Source organism: Girardinichthys multiradiatus, chromosome 22 (assembly GCF_021462225.1).
Source record: "Girardinichthys multiradiatus isolate DD_20200921_A chromosome 22, DD_fGirMul_XY1, whole genome shotgun sequence".
Lineage (NCBI taxonomy): Eukaryota > Metazoa > Chordata > Actinopteri > Cyprinodontiformes > Goodeidae > Girardinichthys > Girardinichthys multiradiatus.
In genome coordinates, this window is record NC_061814.1 from 1,580,763 (window position 1) to 1,597,792 (window position 17,030).

Sequence of the window (17,030 nt, forward strand, 5' to 3'; positions counted from 1 at the left end):
CTTGTTTGTACTGGTTGGCGCTTACATACCTCCTCAAGGCTCCGTATCAGATGCTGAAAAACAACTGGCTGAACAGATAACAGATGTGAACAAAAAACATCCAGATTCTCTCATCATTGTTCTTGGGGACTTTAACAGTGCAAACCTCTTGAATGAACTTCCCAAATACAGACAGTACATTGAGTGTCCCTCCAGGGAGGAAAACCGTCTGGACCACTGCTACACAACTTTAAAGAATGCATATCATGCTGTCACCAGGGCTGCTTTGGGACTTTCTGACCACTCTGTGGTCCATCTCCTCCCAACCTACAAGCAGAAATTAAATGCTTCCAAACCTATGGTTTGGACTGTTAAGAAGTGAACTGATGAGTCAAAGCAAATGTTACAGGCCTGCTTTGACTGCACAGATTGGACTGTTTTTGAAACTTCAGCCACTAATTTAAACCAACTCTCAAAATCATACATTAGTTTCTGTGAGGACATGTGTGTGCCGACCAAAGCCTTCGACACATACAATAACAATAAACCTTGGTTTACTGCTCATCTGAGGTAGCTGCACAGGGATAAGGAAGAGGCTCACAGCAGTGGGGGACCAGGCCCTGAATAAGCAGGCAAGGAGCAAACTGACCAAGGAGATCAAAGCAGTGAAGAGAAGCTACAATGAGAAGCTAAAGAACAGCTTCTTCAAAGGTTTGAAAAACCTGACTGCCTACAGGAGCCCTTCCCCCAACCCTGAGCAGAATCCTGAAATCTGTATGATTCAAATGAATTGACTTTGTAAAGTGCCTTGAGACAACATGTGAATTGACACTTTATAAATAAAACTGAATTGAATTGAATTTAATTGAATCCTCCCCATGGCAAATCAGTTGAATGGCTTCTACTGCAGATATAAAAGGAGCAGTTCACACCTCATAACGTCTTCCCATCATGCCTGAGAGCCTGTGCCGACCAAGTGGCACCCATCTTCACTGAGATCTTCAACAAGCCAATGGAACTGTGTGATGTTCCCTCCTGCTTCAAACGCTCCACCATCATCCCAGTAACCACGGAACCCACCATCACAGGATTAAATAAATACAGGCCTGTCGCCCTGACGTCTGTGGTCAATTGTATTACAAATGAGAGGGATGGTTTATGCCAATGATCAATCAGAACCATGTCCATGTAAACTATTTTTCTAATCGTCTTAGTCTGATTGTGGCAAACTGACCGGACTGCGCATGTGTGTCCTATGTCATCATGCTGCATTCCCGCCTTTAGTGGCAAAACTTGGAGGAGTGTTAATTTCCTCCCGCTCTCTCATCCTGTTATACAGGAACAGTGTGTGTTGCCGAGCCTGTAGCCTACTTATAGTAACCAATACTGCTTCAACCACCCTCAGAACCTGCACCAACACACTTCCGTTTGTTCTGAAGATGTGCAACTTTTTCTTCTGCTGTTGATTGATGTAAATGTGACAACTTTGCGTGTTTCAAAGTGCTTCCATTCTGAATAAAGCTTGCATGAAAACACACATCATGATCAGATTATTTGAGTTTGTGGCCCTATAAACGGTTTATATTTTTTCAGTCCGATCAAGAAATTCTGCGCATCTCAACATAGCTAATGTCTTCCTTTTGCTATATAAAGCCTAGAACACACTGTAGAGATTTAAATTATTAGTATTTTTTTTTTTTATATGTGGATGCCATACTGTTGTTGTGATTATTAATCTGAGAATATTATTTAATATTAATATTTTAATATTTTATCAAATAATATTTCAATCTGAATTTATTAACAAAGATATGTCAACTCAAAGTCAAACATATTTCAATCAACAAACTCTTTACTATGCTAAAACAATCCAACTAAACTACCAAGCAGAATTAAAGAATAATGAAGACTAATGAGCTATGTACAATATAAACAAGTTGATTAAAGATGGTTGAAAATTATGACCAAAAGAGTTATGCAACATTACCATGCAATGTTTATGTTTGAGAACCAAGGATTATCTTGAAGAATCTGGAAGTGAAGTTAAGTTAGTCTTGGAACCAACTTAGGCAATAATCAGCAAACGTTTAGACAACCATTCACAATGCAAGATCAGATAAAATATTATTTTATTAAAATAATGTTTAAAGAATGACCTGTTGAATAAAACCAACCTTCTGGATGACTAATTCTCAATGGTGTCTCATTAGCTGCCTTTATTTATTAAAATAATATTTAAAGAAATATTATTAAGGGAATATTTTGGAAAGAGCCAAATCTTTCTGGAGAAATTGGGCTTAATGATGTTTACTTAGTTATCAGATTTAGTGAAATAATGTTTAGGGACTATTATTCACTAGCTTGAAACTAACAACCTTTCTGTTAAATGTTCTTTAGCACCAGGATCTAACACATACCTTTAAAATACCAGGGTCAATAAAAGGGTTAAAATGCATAAGTGCAGACGGCGCGTTATGATCAATCTTCTGTTTAAAATCACCCTTCAAGTAAAGTTTATCTTAACTAAAAACATACAAACAAAGAACACAAACTGAACACGTGTGCTGCAGATATTCTGCTAGCACCAAGATAGCTGAGTTCAACATAAACAAACCAAACTTCATAAAATGAAAAACGTTTAGATCATTTCAATCTAAATCTTTCTATTATTGTTCTGCCCGAAACACTTAACCTCATGAACTGTGGTGAGGAATGTTGTCCAAGCGACGATGAAGTTTGAAGAAGGTATCCACAGTGAACAATGGTTAGCTTCCTGCTAACCTCCAGCTATGGATTAAAAACAGCTCGTTGTGTCCGCCAACCACACTGCACGTTAACACGGTGATGCGGTCTCTGCTGTCTTCCTTCCAGACTGGGAGACCGCTCCGCTCGGCTTCATAGAGACCGCTTCTCTGTAGGGAACTTCTCTGGGACAATTTGCTTCTGCAGGCCTCAGAGAGAAAGTGAGAAACTCTTACACCTTAATTTCCCCGTTCAAGAATGAAAATACCGGATACACAGACTGTATTTCATTAGTACTTATCTTTGCATATGATCGATGATCGTATGACATCCTTGGATCCAGTTGAAGAGTTTATGTCTGTTTGCCAGCAAAGAGCGCGCTTTGTTCCCCTCCTATCCCGATGAAAAACCGGCTTGGAAGAGGTCGGCTTGTTGGAAAGGTGGGGGTTTTATGCGGGCAGTGGCATCATGGGAAGTCCGCTGTTACCCCCGGATTCCTAAGTTGTGCCGGAAGTAGGTTAATGCAGTTTATTTTGAAAGTTCCAGAAAAGTCCTTACCGGAGTTTAATGTTGAAATCCATGGCTGTGGGTCCCAACACTGTGTAAGAATGATCTTATAAAATGTTGAAAGTAACTGCTGTTACACTGAACAACAAAACGGTAAAGACTGTACAATTTAATACTCCAGAATAATTTTCTCAGAGAGAATCAGTGCAACAATGAATGTAAAGCAAGTTCCACATTTTAACATATTTTTCCTAAAACATTTTTATTCCATAAACATACAGTCAGATCCAACACATTAGAATATTATTGAAAAGTTCATTTATTTTACAATCTCAATTCAAGTGAACACGTTATATAGATTAACACAGACTGATGTTTTCAAGCCTTTATCTCTATTAATTATGATGATTTTCTGTTTACAGCTATTTTTTTTTACAGCAGATCTATACAAAACAATTTTAATACAGAAATGTGGGATTTATGAAAAGTATGTTTAAGACCTGCTTAAAGATTGTTATTTTCCCTGACAAACGAGCCTCTTCGGACATATTCTAATTTATTGAATAGAACAGAAGAAAGAGAAAAAAAAAATGTTTCCTTTCATTTAAAAAGAAGTAAATGTCCTTTGTTTGAAGGACTACTCTTATAGTGGAAATCTTAAAAGAGGGATAGTAGGACGTTAATGAAAGAGGGCAATAATAAGTTTGTAGCAGTGGTTACACTAGACTATTCCTTTAAAATTTCAAAGCTTATCACATTAAAAGACCACAGACCACACTAATTGAAGCTTATGACCAAAGGTTTTGTTTAGGACAGCGCATTCTCACAGTGCATAAATTTAAACTTCACTTGGAAAAAAAAGAGATCCAAGGAAATTACATTTTGAGATTTGAAAAAGCCAGGAGTGCAAAGTGCTATCCAGTTGATGTCAGTATGTCACTTTATTCTGTGATGTACAGTAGCTGTGGGCTATAATTTTGAGCCCAGATTGGAAGGTATGTGCTCTAGGTTTGACATCATATGTCTATCGGTTTGAAACTCTTAAAGGAAATAATTATTGAGCTGCTTTTTTGTTTTGAGTTGACTACTAAACACTGCTTGTCAGGCTAAATCCTGCACCATTGTTAAATTGATTATCTGGTAACATTTTGGTTACTTGGTAGGGAACAAGCTCATAGTGAAATAAAGGATGTCTAAGAACTGTGAAAATACCACAACTGGCTGCCCTGGAGCTGCTGTTTTGTCTCCTATCCACCTGAATTCTGTTTACCCTGCTTTGCGTGAAATGTGGGTCCAACTTCCAGACCAAAATTATCAAGGGCAACACCTCTTACAGCATCAGACGCATCAAAAAATGCACACTCATTATTTTTTATAAAACAAATAACCGATCAGCAGCTGACGTTTTTCAGCCATCTTGCTCAATGATCCTTATCTAACCTATTCTACTCCGACATCTCTCACAGAGTAAATATAGATCAAAATATGATATTTACACTTTAAATGGGATAATATACCAATAGTTACACTTCCATCTTTCAAGGACCAAATAGAGAGAATGACCTGAGAAATGACTTCTGATTATGTATTAAGCTGCTTTATTAACTTCTACAAACAAAGGTAAAAAAATGATGACCTTGTGTTTTCTATGCTTTACATTAACGGTGTATTTGAATATGTTTAAGGGGAAATCTGTGCAGTATGAGAATGCAGTCAGGGATTGAAAGACTCGGATGTCATGGACTAATTAATAATTGCCAATCATAAAACAAAACTACATTTAATTGTTATTTCCTAACCCTAAAATCATACCTGACCTGCTCTCAGCAGGCATTGTTAATCCTTTCCAGAAAATTACATTTTTATCTCTGGCTCTGGTTGGAGCACAATGTGGGGTAAGAATTTTCCTTCACAGGACAAAATAAAAGGTACAAATGTACAGCCTTTAGAGTGGTGGGCTCATATTTAGAAGTTGCATTTGGTTTGATTCCTCGTCTGATGGTAACCGGTGGAACATAATCAACTGATTGCTTGAATAATCCAGTTTTCCTTTGGATGGACAAAATAAGTCCTTCAACAAAACTGCCAGGAATAAGGTGCTGTTTTACAGCAGTTGTAACTGCCACACACCTTTCAAAAAGTACATTTCTTTCTCTCATCAATATGTGTATTGGATCCATCATTTTTTGCATCATAAAGATGTTTTGTTATTGTGGAATCATGAACAATGGCCTTAACTAAGGTTTGTAAGGTCAGCAGTGCCTTAGATGTTGTTCTGGGTTGTTTTGTGGCCTCTTGGATAAAACATCGATGCACTCCTGGACGAATCTTCTTAAACCGTCCACTCTAGGAAGGTTAATCACTATTTCATGTTTTCTCTATTTGTGGATAGTGTTTTTTTACTGTGGTTCACTGGAGTCCCAAAGTCTTAGATGTGATGTGCCTACTTCATTTAGTCAGACAGGTTCAATTTAAGTGATTCCATAATTCTGGAGATAGGAAGAAATCTGGCCTAGGTGTGGCTAGTTAAATTGAACAGGGCCTTTGTGGTTAACCCTCGATAATTCATGATTTCACTATTATTAGCAACCAACTTTTATGAGGCAATTACTTTTTCTCATAGGGCCAGGTTGGTTTAGATAGCTTCTTGTTTGATGATCTAAAAATATGTGTGAAAAAAGCAAAACCTCAGACCCACAGGTGTTTAGATTTAGGTGTTAACAGATACACAAATGTTCTATATTGAGTCGCATTTACCACTAAATACATCTTGCATTCATAAGTACCGTGCACCTTTTGGGAAAAAGACTAGTAATACGAACATTTCTGCAGGTGTAGAAGCAAGCAGGCTGTTATCTTGTACTCTCTTCATCCTTCTTTCTTCCCTCCATTCTATTCTCCTTATCTCCCCTTTTCCTTTTTATCCCCCTTTCTCTCTTTTGTGCTTCTTTTTTTTTCCTTTCCATTTCTGTGTCCGTAACAATTGAAATAATCCCAAAGCAGTTTCCAAAAGAGTTTCTTTTTATGGATATCAAGCAGAGGTTTAAAGCGTTAGCTGTAATGCTCCACTTGTGAAAGTAAATCTGTTGGGCTTTTTTCTGGCACTCGGACAACAATTCCGAGTGCTTCTCTGCCGGACAGGACACGGTAAAAAAAAAAAAAAAAGAAAAGAAAAAGGCAAAACCAAAATAAATTGATAGGGGGTCAAATACTTTTCACAGCAGGTATATAAACAGAAAATTTTGAAAATAGTTTTATTTGTGGTTGTTTTAATAAAATCCAAATATTTTGTGGCACATACAGCATGATAAGTAAAAGCAATAATTACATTTTTGCATGTATTTTCCTGATTTTGCAAGTGTTTTTTTAATGTTTAATGTTTTTGTCTTGAGAAAAATGAAGCAGAACCTAACAAAAAAGAGTTTTTACCCTTTGCTTATTGAAGTTGATCAACTTATACCGAACACAAGTCCTTTTGTGAACCAATGGAGGACCTTGCCTGTAGCATGGCAGATGACCACTGACATCAATTTCAGGGAAAATAATTTAAAGGTCAGTTTTAATCTTCTTTTGACCCAGTTCTGGTCTTAAACCATACTTTGACAAAACATTCCACACATATTTTTAAAACTTCAGGAGCTGAAATTAAAAGTCTGTCTGTTTCTTTTGGGTCACGACATGGTCAGGGAATATTTTCATTACTTTGGCTCCCACAGAAGGAGAATATATTAAAACCTATACACATACAGCCTGCATGCCATTATCTCAGAAAGTGGAGCTCAAGATGCAGTGCAGAGTCATGGATCTCTCATGGCTCAATTAAACTGGGTCCTGCTGGTGACAGGCTAATTGTTCTGAATTTGCTTCACGGCAGCAAAAGTTAAAGAACTACCACGACAAAAAAAAATAAATCAGCTCACGACACACCTAGCTAGTGTGACATTTGACTCTCCTTGGGGAGTCAAAAGAAAGGATGAGGAACTTTTCAGTCTTCACATGCAAAAATATGGAGCTAGCTGCTGAACAAAAACATACTCATTCTTTCACTCAAGAGACTCAAAACATTTATGTTAGAGATATAGATAGAGATAAGTTATTCAGGGTACCCAAATTATTTGCATTTATTTTTTATGGTTAGTTTATGGTTACTTGTTTTTGCACATCTACCTTGTTCTTCTTTGATTGCACATTTTCCTATCTGCATCCTACTTGTGTGTTACTAAGAGCTGCTGTAACAAGTTAATTTCTCCATTGTGAGATCAATAAATTCTTATTAATAAAAAGCAATAATTCAATGCAATCCACTAATAATCTCCATTCAAACAAAACATTGTTGCAATAGTTGTAATACACTATATCATTTTATTTCCCTAATCAATGGTGAATGCTTAAATGTGTTACATGTAAGAAAAGGCAATTGTGATTTTTATACTGTGACTCTTTAAAAACCCTTTTAACTGTAAACAGTTGTCTCCATCTTCATTTAGCACAATCAGGTCAGCCTGCTAAAACTTGGCAACTCCCATACTGCGGTGCAGTGGTTTATCAGTCTCCAAAGCACAATAACGACTTCATAACTGACTTGTCAGACTGTTTGGCTGAAATTATTTTGAAGTACTGCCAACTTCTTATTGTTGGTGATTTCAATATTCATGTGTGTTTGTCTGTTTTACCAATGTCTCAGTCTTTTTTAACCTTATTGACTTTCGTAATATTGTGCACTCTGTAACTGATCCCATGCATGGATATGGACACATTCATGACCTGGTTTTATCTTATCGTTTACCTGTTTTTAACCTAGTGATTACTAATCTAGCGTTTTCTGACCACATGCCTGTTTTTTATTAGATTAACCTAACCTGCACTAAAGCTAAACCCTGCGCTGCAGCTCAGCCCTGTCATGTTTTTAACTCTTCAACTGCTGCTCAATTTTCACCCATTTTTAATCAGTTCTATGCCATCTCAGAAACTGTGTCATGTGAACTGTTTGCCGTAGAGAGTATTTAGCAGTGTACTGTATATAAAGCTATTAGCATATTAGCTTTGCAAAAATCAGTGCAGCTGTGTGATTAAATTGCAGCTGTGTAATACCCCATTCACAGAGAACAGCAACTTGTTTTTTTTAACAAAAAAGAGAATTTATATTTAGGTTTCTGTTGGCTGATTGCAGCTGTTGCTGGTTTGAAATCAGATCTTGTCTGATCAGAAGCTAACACAACAAACCAAGTCAACAATCTAAATCTTAGTGTGGCTGTGGCCTTGATCTGGGCTGCTTAGTTTTCATATACTACAAACAAACAAACCAGCTGATTGAAGCAGCACATGAACATTTTGTTTTAACACAAACATGTTTTAAAGAACAATTGTAATGCTATTTTTGGCAGTGAATGCCACTAGTCTTTGCTGTGTGAATTATCTTAAAAACAACAGCAGCCAATTCCTCTGTATGTTGACTTCCATTTTAGTCAAAACTTATTACAGAAAATGTAATTAATAGTCATTAGGATACAGTGTAACCCCTTAGCCTAGAGCATACCGGTACAGATATGAAAAAAAACAATGGCCATTTTTCACCGTCTCTAAAACTAGGTCAAATGCCCCGCAGCTAGCTTGCACACTGCACTGTTAGCTCCCATTGTTGTGTTATTTCTGGATAATTGGTCACTCATAACGGCACATAGGAGGATAATTACCGATTTGGAAGTTTTGGATAACATTTAGTGGAGCAGTGACATAAGAAAGACAGACAGCTGCGTCATACGGAGCCTGCGAGGGGACATGGAGGAATAATATTTTTTTTTGCGTCCCCAAGCAATACTTTTGTGTTCACTCACAAAAGTTGTTAATCACCTTGAGAAAGCTGTGCATCCTGGAACAGCAGCACATATGACAAACTGCTCCCAAGACAAACAGCACTGATATGGCATTGGCATAGTTTATTTGTTGTATGCAGGATAACACGCAGTCAACAACGTGATTAAATGCTTAGGATAAGAAGAACTATTCAAATCACTATAAAAACAATAGCACCAATGGCGTACAAAAAAAAAGTACACATCATGCAGCAGCAATAAGCAAATAAATGTCACAGATGTGGTTTTGTGCAGTATTATTGTCCAGAGTTCAGTAGTTTGACAGCTTCTGGATAGTAACTGTCTTTAAGTCTGACTGAAGATCCTTTTATTTAAGGCCGATTTCAAAATAAAACTGAATAAATCTCAAAAACGGGTGTAGTGTTTGTTCCATTTTTGCAGTTATCTGGTTTGGAAACTATCCCACAAAGTATAGCCAGATAACGCAAAGACTATTGCGAGCAAATGCGAAAGTATTGCTGTCAGGTTCAAACCACCAAACAATATGTATAATAACACAGAAAAGAAGAGAGAGAGACAAAGTATTAGTTATTTTACTCATACGAGGAGAACGGTCAGAGATGTGTTCAGTTACAAGTCTCCCAACCGCTCTGAACAGCATCTGCCCACACCTCTCTTTTTATTATCTGTGGGGGTCCCTATTTACAAAAACATTGTTCTCTAAAGGATGGGAAACAACAGCTGCATCGTAAACAGGTCATAAACTCCTTTATCTTTTAACAACACACTTCCCACAGTCTCTTCCAACTTGCAGGGTCAGTTGCCCTTTTGTTCAGTGCAATCAGCCCCTCTTTATGACCTCCTCAACTGGACTGCTTCCTTTCCCGCAAGCTCAGCTCCATTTATGATCTTTGCCTGCAGACAAACTCATCAGATCATTACTCACACACATCTTGAGTGATTATAAGATAAAATAGTTAAAATAACACAAATGGAACAGAATATAAGATAATAGAAAAAACTATATACAATTTTTCCAACAATTGCGAGCGAACTGTACAGGTCCTTCTCAAAATATTAGCATATTGTGATGAAGTTCATTATTTTCCATAATGTCATGATGAAAATTTAACATTCATATATTTTAGATTCATTGCACACTAACTGAAATATTTCAGGTCTTTTATTGTCTTAATACGGATGATTTTGGCATACAGCTCATGAAAACCCAAAATTCCTATCTCACAAAATTAGCATATCATTAAAAGGGTCTCTAAACGAGCTATGAACCTAATCATCTGAATCAACGAGTTAACTCTAAACACCTGCAAAAGATTCCTGAGGCCTTTAAAACTCCCAGCCTGGTTCATCACTCAAAACGCCAATCATGGGTAAGACTGCCGATCTGACTGCTGTCCAGAAGGCCACTATTGACACCCTCAAGCAAGAGGGTAAGACACATAAAGAAATTTCTGAACGAATAGGCTGTTCCCAGAGTGCTGTATCAAGGCACCTCAGTGGGAAGTCTGTGGTAAGGAAAAAGTGTGGCAGAAAACGCTGCACAACGAGAAGAGGTGACCGGACCCTGAGGAATATTGTGGAGAAGGGCTGATTCCAGACCTTGGGGGACCTGCGGAAGCAGTGGACTGAGTCTGGAGTAGAAACATCCAGAGCCACCATGCACAGGCGTGTGCAGGAAATGGGCTGCAGGTGCCGCATTCCCCAGGTCAAGCCACTTTTGAACCAGAAACAGCGGAAGAAGCGCCTGACCTGGGCTACAGAGAAGCAGCACTGGACTGTTGCTCAGTGGTCCAAAGTACTTTTTTCGGATAAAAGCAAATTCTGCATGTCATTCGGAAATCAAGGGGCCAGAGTCTGGAGGAAGACTGGGCAGAAGGAAATGCCAAAATGCCAGAGGTCCAGTGTCAAGTACCCACAGTCAGTGATGGTCTGGGGTGCCGTGTCAGCTGCTGGTGTTGGTCCACTGTGTTTTATCAAGGGCAGGGTCAATGCAGCTAGCTATCAGGAGATTTTGGAGCACTTCATGCTTCCATCTGCTGAAAAGCTTTATGGAGATGAAGATTTCATTTTTCAGCACGACCTGGCACCTGCTCACAGTGCCAAAACCACTGGTAAATGGTTTACTGACCATGGTATCACTGTGCTCAATTGGCCTGCCAACTCTCCTGACCTGAACCCCATAGAGAATCTGTGGGATATTGTGAAGAGAACGTTGAGAGACTCAAGACCCAACACTCTGGATGAGCTAAAGGCCGCTATCGAAGCATCCTGGGCCTCCATAAGACCTCAGCAGTGCCACAGGCTGATTGCCTCCATGCCACGCCGCATTGAAGCAGTCATTTCTGCAAAAGGATTCCCGACCAAGTATTGAGTGCATAACTGTACATGATTATTTGAAGGTTGACGTTTTTTGTATTAAAAACAGTCAGTCAGTCAGTCATTTTCTACCGCTTATTACATAGTGGGTCGCGGGGGAGCTGGTGCCTATCTCCAGCAGTCTATGGGCGAGAGGCAGGGTACACCCTGGACAGGTCGCCAGTCCATCGCAGGGCAACACACAAACAACACACTCATTCATACACCTAAGGGCAATTTAGAGTTACCAATGAACCTAACAGGCATGTCTTTGGACTGTGGGAGGAAGCCGGAGTACCCGGTGAGAACCCACGCATGCACGGGGAGAACACTTTTTTTTTATTGGTCGGATGAAATATGCTAATTTTGTGAGATAGGAATTTTGGGTTTTCATGAGCTGTATGCCAAAATCATCCGTATTAAGACAATAAAAGACCTGAAATATTTCAGTTAGTGTGCAATGAATCTAAAATATATGAATGTTAAATTTTCATCATGACATTATGGAAAATAATGAACTTTATCACAATATGCTAATATTTTGTGAAGGACCTGTAGAGCTATACTTGCTTCTTAAGTTATGTAATTTCGAGTGGAAATTGGTCCAAAACCCCTTAGGGCTTAACAACCTACTATCCAGATATTTTACAGATACTGGTTGAGCTCCTCCTTTTAAAATAAAGCTAACTGAATACGTTAATTTTAAATGTGCTAAGCAGAAATATGATTCAAGGTAACATGGTGGCTAATTAGTGTCACATTGGTGAACGACTTGTCAAATGTGTTTAACATCTGTTATATACATTTTTCAGGGAACTGTAGGAACTTCCATTATTCTTTTCAATACCTTAGGATAAAATATATTTATGGTCATGTGAGTCTCCTATGATTCCTTAAAGTAAAATGCTGATTTTTGCCTTTTAAAAATACATATATTCAGTCCATATTTTCTCCTTTGTTGGTGAGATCTGGGGGAAACCAGAAGCTGGTGTATGGCCATTACTTCTCAGTCAACCCTTATCTCCAGGCTTCAGTTCCTGTGCTGGACTTTTGTTGGATCCAGCAATCCAAACTAATTTTATTTGTAAAGCAATATGTTGTGGGGGTTTTTTCACATTGCTGACAGTGATGTCCATATGCTGTAACACAGTTTAACCAACTTTATCCTGGTGACCTTTACTTACTCCTGAAATGGAGCTGATTTACTTCCCCACCAAGATTCAGACAGGGGCAGCATCTGCTGTACCAGTTGTTCTGGGCTTTATTTAATGTTTTAGTTTTAGACAAAACACTTTTTAAATGAAAGTCACATCATCTGTCTCCACTTTCTATGTTTGCATTGCTAACATTCAGATATTTTACTGTGCTTGTACTTTACAGAGAAGGTTTTTTCATGTCGACACAATTTGGAGTTCTTTACGAAATCGTTGTTGGCTGCAAATTGGCCTCAAAGCCCCACACAGCTAAGGTGTAAGGAGTATTTATACTATTATGTCTGTTGATGCAGATTCCACATGTACCAAGGATCATATTGGTATCACTTTGTTGCCCTCTAGTGGTCAAGGTTATGCCTAAATATGATCAACTGTTGACTTTCATATTACAATATTTATATCTATAGTTTGTCCAACAGTCTGTACTCTATTTAAAAACTGTGTTTTCAATTATACAATTCTGCCTTGTGTTCGGGTCAACTACTTTTTTATCTGACCAGTACCAAGCTGTGGACCATCAGGTTGGATGATGAGGTAAGCATGTTCTTCAAGATTGAGGATATCTGCATAACAGCAAAGAGCTCTCTATTTGGTATTTTCATGGACTTCATAGTCTGTTTAAAAGATGTATCCTATCATCAGATTCTGATCTCACATCAGCTTTAACATAAAGTTTGCCTGCAGTGAGTCTGAGGTGTCCCAGACAAACCCAGAGTGAGCTTTTGTATTTTGTTTTCCGATTCCTCCCTGATATTCTATTTGACACCTCCAGACGCTCACATGCAAGAGTTCAGTCTTGTTCCCAAGAACATAATAGTAGGAAAAACCTGTGCATTCCATATAAGGATACAGGTGGGAGATTCTGTAACATCTAAATGAGTTCCCACAGCTGGACACTGGTGAGAAAGTAGCAGCCTTTAAATATTTTTTCTAATGTTTCATGAGGACCCTAGATGAACAAATCCTGTTAATTCTGATAATCCTACCTTATACACAGGTATGTAGCTAAAATGTTGCCCCATACATTTCTTATGAATCTTTTTTCAGTTTTAATGAAACATTTTTTTTTTTATCAGTCTTAATGTCAACTAAAAAATTATTCTTCAGATTTTATTTGAGTGGGATTTCGTTGAGTTTTCGAGAACAGACAGTAATTTACCTGCAACAGATGTCAAGATTAACTTAGTTTGTAGAAACAGAAAGAGGTTTTTACTGGAAAACTGAGGTAATGGAAAGACAGATTTGAACCAATACAAAAGCAGACTTCTCCACTTCTTATGGCATTTCATGCAAATTGTGTTTTATCAACCTTTACACTGCATCCTCTGCCCGTTGTAGTTTCATTCCATAGAATTAAACTGTGTTGCCTGTGTTCCTGATCGCTAGAGAGAAACATTGTGTCTAAAGTCTAATCAGATTTTTACAGTTTCACATTAACATTGCCATGGGACGTGCTGTTATTACTTTTAGCATAAAAGTCTAACAATCAAAGCAGGCAGCTTTCAGGCAAAAGGATTAATTAACACTAAATGTCCGTTTAAAGATGAGAGGGCTCTTTTGTTCTGAAGCCAAATTAGTTTCTGTGATCCAACATCCAAGCCTCTCTCAATCTATTCATGTGCTGTCGTTAGGTTGAGTTTGCACATGAAATGAGACTACAACTGAGTTGATGTTTGAAAATGCTCTAATATATTAATATATAAAATGTCAAAAAGCTATATAAGCTAACTTCTTCTGGCTCGACAAAAAAAAAAAAATATTTTCAAAAAGTCCCCCATTATGTTCCAAGCTTACAAGCAACAATCGACACCCCAGAGGATGCTGTGACTGCTCTCTGTCCAACATGGTGCACACGAACGCAATATTTACACTTTTAAAGTGGAAGTGGGAGAAGCATAGAGCAGATGTGGAAAATCTGAGAACTATGAGAAAAAGTGTTTAATTTTAATAGAAGCTAAATCATTTGGGACTTAGTCCCAAATGACAAAAAACTGATATTTTGCTAAAACTGAAAGAAATTATAAAAAGTTTTTTAACATGTTGGATGTTGCAGGTAAGCTCTTTTGCATGAATCTAAAATGATTAGCTGGAAACAATTTAGAAGAAAACTCACATTAATCTTACTTAAAGGTATCTAACATGTTACATAATCTATGCATGGATCCAAAATTATTGTTTTCATTAATACATACCAATTTGAATATAACAATATGGATTCCCACCTAACAATCATCACAGATGTTCCAAAAAAGAACCAATAATGATTAATTCTGAATGGTAACACAGTAATGAATGGGATTAGGGCTTTTGCTTTCCCAAAAGGTTCTGCTATGCGGAAAAAGTAAATAAGACATCCACCAAAAACAAATTTTCCATTAGAAACACTTAATGCAGCAGGATCATTCAACTGAGGGAATGTTCATGGGAAGGAACATCCCCAGGATGGTGGATGAGGACACAGCACAGTTCATGCCAGCAGATAGCTCAGGTGGAGTCCATACCATTGAGGCTACCACAAGTGTTGTTTGTTAGCATAAGCACATCAAGTGAAAGGAATAGATAATTTTACTGTGGTGTGAAAGAGGTGTGAAAAAATACACACCTTCTGTTGGACTAGTTTGCTTTCATGGAGAGATTTATTTAGACTGGCCAAACAAAGTAATGCATTGGATTGTTTCGGGGGAAGTAATGCGCTGATTGAGAAAAAAAAAAGCATGAAGAAGAAGGTCCATCTCATTGCGGTTTCTGTTGCTAATTTGGTATTAAAATGTAGTTGTGCACCTGCACCTCTTACTACTTTATGTAGTTTCACAAGACATTTTCAAACTCTTTCGTCTTCAGATTCTCGCTTACTTTGTTTTTCCTCTGCTTCTTCTTCTACTACTCAAATGCACTGGTCTTGTTACATCCTTTCTTCCTGCTTTTGGTTTGCTGGACTGGCACGCATTCACACTGCAAGCGAACCGCCCCGGATAAACCGTGGTGAGACCAGCAGTTGTAACGGTGCCAGGGTCCTTTTCAGGTTCTGGGATTGGTTCACACCAGCATGATTCCCTCCAAAAAACGGACTATGACACAGTACAAAGCATGTGTCCAAAAGATTTGATGTGAAAGCAATGTAAGTCAGTAACAACAATCACCAAAATTTTCTTCTGCAATTTTTACTCATAGTAATTAGCTGTGGAGGCTACTTGTTACCATATTCACCACAAAGTTTATATAACTATTTTGACTTTCAACCACCACATGTTTAGCTCAAAGGGACTTTTTACATGTTTTTGTAAAAAAAAAAAAAAAAAGTACTTTTAGACCAGCTGAAAAAGTGGGATGACACATGGTCTCCTCTTAATAATGTTTTTAAAGCCACAGTCCATCACTTTAGTATAGTGAAAACCTCACTAGAAAAACATGAACTAAATTAGGAGGCTGTAGCTCATTAGGAAGAGTAGTTGTCTTGCAACCAGAAGGTTGTGGGTTCATTTCCAGCTTCCTCCTGCCATAGGTCAATGTACCCCTGGGCAAGGCACTTAACCTCAAGTTGCCTACTGATCTGTGTATGAATGTGTTAGTGATTGGGTGAATGTGGCTCTAGTGGAAAGCACTTTGAGTGGTCTGCATGACTGGAAAAGCGCTATATAATTTCAGTCCATTTACCATTAACAGTAAAAAAAAAAAGGAGACATTCAGCTGCCTCCACTTACTGCTATGTTTTACACAGCTCACTAATATAAAGTATTCTCATCATAGTTATTCTGAGAATTGACAGAGCTGATGGACTGAAAGTTACTAGAATTCTCTCCATGGCATGTAAATTTTGTGACTGTAAATCAGTATCGGTGGCTGTAAAAAAACCTCTGTGCTCAAGTTCTGACTTGTGTGTGAATTTAACTTGCCAGTATTAAATATCAGGTTTCCTCTTCTAAGCTTATTAGTCAGTGTTATGTCAATCTATCACAAATCTTCTGACTTCACACAGGAGACATTACTGTATAAACCTTCGCATTATGAAGTCAAATTTTAATTGGAGACTTGCTGTCACTAGTTAGTCCCAGTGTGGTCACTGAGTTATGAAGCATGTGATGACCAGGTTTGGGTAAGTGACTTTAAAAATGGACCTGGCAACTGGTTATAAATAATTTTATTTAAAATGTAATAGTAGTGTTACTAGTTCAATTACTTCATCAAAGTAATGTAACTAATTACATTCAATTACATTTTAATTACTTTTAATCTGGGTCTGTCATTGGTAGTGATGTGACGTTCACAAATGACCTTTGGAACGGCTCTTTACCTTAAACTATACCTTACCTTAGACTCGAGGTTCAGTTAGTTATACTTAGTTGCTTGCTTATAATTCTGCATGCTCTTAACTAAGTTTTCTCAATTTAATTTAATTTAA